Raw genomic sequence first — 6,296 nt, 5'->3', positions numbered from 1 at the left:
CGACAGGTGGGCACGATGGTAGTGAGATAATGTGATGCAACACTAGAGGTGCCACGTGGAGCGTTTAACTGGTCAACTAGTCATGTCATGAGCAAATACAGAGTTGTACGGTGAGCCCGTGACTGTATAATAACCACTAAACGTAAATGGTGACCGTAATGAGTGGATTCTGAAGTCCAATGTACGTATCGTGCTTTCGCTTCAAATACAATGATCGTCATTGCATATATCGCGAGAGAAAGATGAAACATGCGTGAATTTTCTGGGGGCTTACTTTTAGAGGACCTGGAGATAGTTTTGTGTGCATACGTGAAAGGGGCGTACAGGGGGGTATGCGATGGAGAGAGAGATGCTCTTCGTTTCTCTTTATTATGACTAACTTTGTATATAGTATAAAAATATACAAATTCACAGTGCGGAATAAATATCATTGTGGGCACCATGCAATGCAAATTAGCGTTCGTACTCCTCCATATAACTTTGTAATGTTGTATATATGTAGAAACTCTAAAATAATTTTTTGGCCACACTTTATTCAAAAGGAATGTTGTATGCGAAATAAACGTGAAGAGAGGGCTTTTTAGATCAATGGGGTACGTGATGTAACATGTGTGAATGTGTAGTTGATGCATTTGGCGGGGCCTAGAGAGGTATGTGTGTGTATTACGTATTCGAGAGAGGCATGGATAGAGGGGCCGACGGGGGGGCGTGGGAGAGATAGCACGAGAAATGAGAGTGGTCTAGAGAGAGAGAGACGAATATGACGTCACGACAAGAGATTCCATTCCCTTGAGTGTGTATATGCAAGGGGGGAGGGAATAGAGGCACCAGGAGAAATTTTCTGTGTGTGTGGTGTTTGTGTTGGTATGTGTGGGTGTGAGAAGATAATGAGACGTGGGGGCAGAGGGTGTGTCACCGCGTGAGGTCCGGTGGGTCGAGGTGAGGCCCTTCGTTCGGTTCCGTCCTGCGCCACATTGGTCGGCCCGTGACGCATTTAGGAAGACCCATGGATGACTAGTCGTACAAGACAAAGATAGCAGAATTGTGAAGGACTCTGTGTCCACTGACAAAGCCGGCTAGGATTTGTAACCCTAGGTTCTCGGACTAAGGTAACCCCTTTATCTCTGATATTACTATTCATCCAACCTAACTTTAAGGGGCATCCTACAGAATGCTCTGCTAGAATCATACTCGTCGATTAGGAAGAGAGGTGTGAGACAATGCGTGAGAGACAGGCGTAAAGATAATGTGCGTACATGAGACACGTAGGCAGGTCCATGTATATAGAAAGGGTCGATGAGGATTGTGCGTGTGTATGTTTGCGAGAGGAAGAGTGCTTGTGATAAAGGTTAGTGAAAACAGTTGTAAATGGTTACGAGAGGGAGGGAGGGTTATATCTAGAGCATGTGTGCGAGAAAGACACCTCGGGAGAGAGTGTGTGAGCATGTGTGAGAGACCACCGATGGAGAGTGAAACTACACGTAAAAGACTGCTCTACACATTGATTAAAGATATAAATTGTATCCAAATATTAGGATGGGATCATGATATTTGCAATTCGCGTAAGGAGCGGTCATTGATCCATCAGACATCTAGATTCTATCGAATTTGAGCATGTCTATGTTATTATTCGACACAATTGATCCACATAGTTAGTATTTTGAACTCCAGACAATGCATCGCTTTAGCAATCGAATATAAACGTGAGTATAGTTCATGTTGTGTGTGTAAAGCACATTATACATACGAAAGTTACACAATGGACATTATAAATAGCTACCTATGAACTAGCATACATTTGAATTCAACTTAAGGTGGTTTAAAAAAATCGAATTCAACATGAAGTCCATTCAATTATTTGAATTTGATATCATGGCATTTGTAAACCATACCTAAATTATGGGGGCACCAATCTTTGCTCTGATTTTGTACATAATAGCATATGTAGTCGTGTACAAAATAGATTCAAATTTAGCTCCTCCATTCCAAAATAATCGTAGTTATAGGATTTTCAAGTGTCAAAATTTCAAAAAGAAGCGGATAATTTAATGAGGTTTTCAAACATACAAGGTCAAATATAACGTTGTCTATTTAGGTCAATCCTCATAGTTCAAGAGTACTCTAAACGTGAATGCTTGTGTTTCAAAATTTCGAACGAAGCGCCAAAAGAGCCTCTACTCGCCCGAAACCGCGTGAGACCAATGTTTGGTAGTACAAGGAAATTACTTTTCTAATAACTCCGACCCGTGAAACCTACCGGCCCGACGTCCAAAGGTCTAAACCGGGGTAGGTTTGTAGCTTCATCTAGACGCCACGCAACCGCATCCGAAAAACATTCATACACAATGGCCGCCTAAGCACACATGCGCGCAGCCGAAATCGCTCCCGCCCACTATTTGGGACACCTGGGATTACCATCCTACCCCCGACCCGCAGTAGGTCCGAAATTTAAGAGGGGGGCAAAGTTTGTACTTTCCCCAAATTTCAAACAAGCGCGTCCCATCTTCTGTTCAAAAAAGCCAAAAACAAGCGCGTCCCAGACCGAAACATGGTTCCCCCCCACCCGTCCGATTCCCCATTCGTACTCCGTGGGCGCCAAAACTACCTCTCCACCAGCCGCGAAACCCCGGCGACCTCCGTCGGCCACCCCATCCCACCCATCAACCGCCGCCCTCCTCCATCACGCCGGAGCCGATACCCCGACGTCGTCGTCCACCGCAACCTCAACCGCAACGCCCTCCACGGCTAGTAGTTGAAGCCGAGGCCGAGCCGTCCGTACCCGAGCCAGTTCAACCACGCCGTCCTGCGCCTCACCGCTGCCGCTCCAACTTCGCCACCCTCCACCGCACCGGAGCTATTCCTGCTATGCCGTCCTTCGCCGCCTCGGATCTGCTTCCCCTCAGCCGACATACGGCCACGGCAACACAGTCAACAATTTGGCCATGGGTTCGTCCAAGCCTGCACCCTCCAGAACATCGGTTTCCCCGGTAAAAAGAAGAAGATCGGCGCGACATGTGGAGGTGACCACACCGGCAACCGAAAAAGGTACTCCTCTTCCCTTATTCGTGCAAATCTTACGTCTCTGCTTGCACGGTATTCATCCCACAGAAGACACTAGTTGACCGCTTCTTCTTGATACTAGATGTTCCTAGTAACTCGCGATGCACAAGGTTTCTCCTCATATACTATTTCACCTTAGCTAGAGGTCCGTCGCCCCCCTGAATTTCAATTTCTGGCCAGTTGATTCCCAATTAACGGAAGCATTCCCTGGCGTAACAGGCGCTAGTACGCCTATTACGCCGGGGAAGCAGCGCCTTGGTGTTTATCTTAGGGGCGTGTGCGGCCTAGAGCTACTGGCGCCCGATCTGGAGGTCGGCCGGGATTAAAGGGATGGCCTGGGGGCGCTGCCAAGCACGGCGGTGGTGTGAGGTCGATGGGAGGGCGGGGCGGCGGAGGCAGGGGTCTGGGCCGGTGGTCGCTGGCGGTTCGAGAAAGATCGTCAACAGTGACTGGCGGGAGGTAGACGAAGGCCATCTGCCCGTTCCTTATAGATCGGACGGTTCATTAAAAAAATCGACTGACCTATTTATTTTCAGTCGACTGTTATCTTAGATATGACCACATGTGGTGGTGTGCTGGAGGAGTACCTGCATTTCATGTGCTCATATATTACAAAATCATACGGAGTAGAATCTAATTTTGTTTGCCATGCAATGTTGTAGAGCTATCATATTTCTCCTGTCATTTATTTTTCAGCCACCTGCTATCTGCTACTTTTACAGTGCACTAGTTCTGCACACACTTCACCCTTACTCTCACTATTGTGTTTTTATGCAAGGGTATTTCAGACTCTGCTGCCATGAGAGAAGCCAAAAAGAAAAGAGAGAAGTCGCTCCAGCTTCGTATGCGGGTAGGCAAGACACGTTACAGCGCTATAAAGGGTGCAGTGTCAGCAGATGGAGACGGTAAACGTAGCTCTGGAGTTGATGACCTCGCTCGCAATGAACCACCATCCCAGGTGCTTGCTTTAACTTCGCGGTGTCATATGTGGTTGCATGTTCCATATGGTGTCTAGCTTGTATTCGAAAGGCCGAAGTCGGTAAGATAAGGAAAGATATTTTTTTACATGAACCACCATCCCGTGAGCACCAGAAGACAAATAGCTAGTCAGGGCACCGGCCGAGCCGGTGACAAGCCCAGCAAAGATAGGCATCACTTGGAAGCCAACTAAAAAGCTGCGATGGTGGCGAAGCAGCCCGCCTCCCACCAGGCTCTCAGGTCCTAGATGATCATGCTCACCACTCCAGCCGGATGTCTAGCTTGTATTGCTTCCAATTTGGTTAAATTGCATCTGCTTAGCTTACACATTATACCTTTGAATATGACATGCCTTTCTGTTTTTGCTACATACTAGTACATCTGTGTATTAACCATGTTCTTACATCAAACTAATGTTCTTGTGTATCCCTTATCAATCACTTATGACGAGGCAGGCAGGCAAGGGGACTACTCCTCATTTAAAGAATGCAGCGTCAGCCTCCCGACATGATTCTCAAGAAACAGAAATGCTAGATGAAGATAGTGAACGTAGCTCTGTAGTTGATTACAGCATTTCCCCTACACTAGCATCGCAGGTGCTTGCTCTAACTTGGTAGCGTGATATGTGGTTGCATGTTGCATATGGTGTCTAGATTGTAATTCTTCCAATCTGGTTAAACTGCATGTGCTAGTCTGCTTAGCTTATACATTATACCTGTTAATGTGACATGCCTTCCTGTATTTAGTACATAGTACATCTGTCTATTAAGCATGTCCTTACATAAACTATTGTTTTTTTGTATCCCGCATCAATCAACATGACGAGACACCTTTAGTATATGTAGTGCGATATTAGTTGCATCTTTCATATGATTTATAGCATGCGCTGCTTCTAATTTGTTGAAATTCCATTTATGATGGGACGCTTTTAACTTGGCAGAGTCATATTGGTTGCATCTTTCATGTGGTGTCTAGCTTGCATTGCTTCTTATTTGCTAGAATGGTTTCTGCTTAGTTTACACAAACAGTTGTGAACATGCCATGCCGTCTTGTTTTTCATACATATTCCATCCTGGTATCATGTGTTTGCCTTACATCAAAGTAGTGATTGTCAGTATCATGCATGAATGAGTTCTGAAGAGAGAATTTATTGCTTTTTCTTGTCGGTTTTACTTGACAATTCAAAATCAATAAAGCGGAAGGAAGTTAGCAAGGCAGCGGATAAAGGTGCTCCTTTCAAATGGAGGGCCTCTACAGTTTCTACTCCTCCACACCCCCAAGATGATTTCCAAGACAACACATGCATAGACACTCAACAATGTTGTGTTTATGATGAGCACGTCTCCCCTAGTGCAGCATCACCGGTGCTCCCTCTAACTTGGCACTGTTATATGTGGTTGCATGTTATGTGTGATGTCTAGCTTGTATTGCTTTACACATTATACTTGAATAAGACACGTGTTCCTGTTTCTAGAACATACAATATCTGTCTATCACACCATGTTCTTACATCAAATTACTACTGTTGTGTAACCTGCAACAATCACTTATCATAAGACACGTTTGACTTCGGAGTGTGATATAGGTTACATCTCACATTCTTTTCTAGCTTGTACTACTAATTTGTTGAAATGGCACTTATGACGAGACAGTTTTAACTTGGTAGAGTGATATTCGTTGCATCTTTCATATGGTGTCTAGCTTTCATTGCTTCTAATTTGTTGAAATGCCTTCTCCTTAGTTTACACATCATAAGCTGTGAATATGCAATGTTGTGAATATGCAATGGCACTAATGACGAGAGACCTCTAACATGGTAGTGTGATGTTGTTTGCATCTTGCATATGATTTATTTCTTGTACTGCTTCACATTTGTTTAAATGCCATTTATGATGAGACACTGTTAACTTGGCAGAGCGATATTTGTAGCATCTTTCATATGGTGTCTACCTTCCATTGCATTGCTTCTAATTTGGTGAAATGTCTTCTTCTTAGTTTACACATCATAGTTCTGGTTATCTCTTCCGTCCTGTTTTTCATACATATTACATCCTCCTATCATGTGGTTGTCTAACATCAAAGTTCAGTTCGTCTGCATCACGCATCAATTTGTTCTGAAGAACTAAATTGTTATTCGTTTTTCTTGTCGGCTTGACTTAACATGGCACAGAGAAAGAGGAAGAAACACAGAATGGCAGGGAATGAGAAGCGGATGAATCCTGCAGATTCTGCTAGTACTGATGGTGCAATAGAAGGTC

This window comes from Triticum aestivum, chromosome 3D (assembly GCF_018294505.1).
Source record: "Triticum aestivum cultivar Chinese Spring chromosome 3D, IWGSC CS RefSeq v2.1, whole genome shotgun sequence".
In the NCBI taxonomy this organism is placed as follows: Eukaryota; Viridiplantae; Streptophyta; class Magnoliopsida; order Poales; family Poaceae; genus Triticum; species Triticum aestivum.
Note: the sequence above shows the minus strand (reverse complement) of the source record.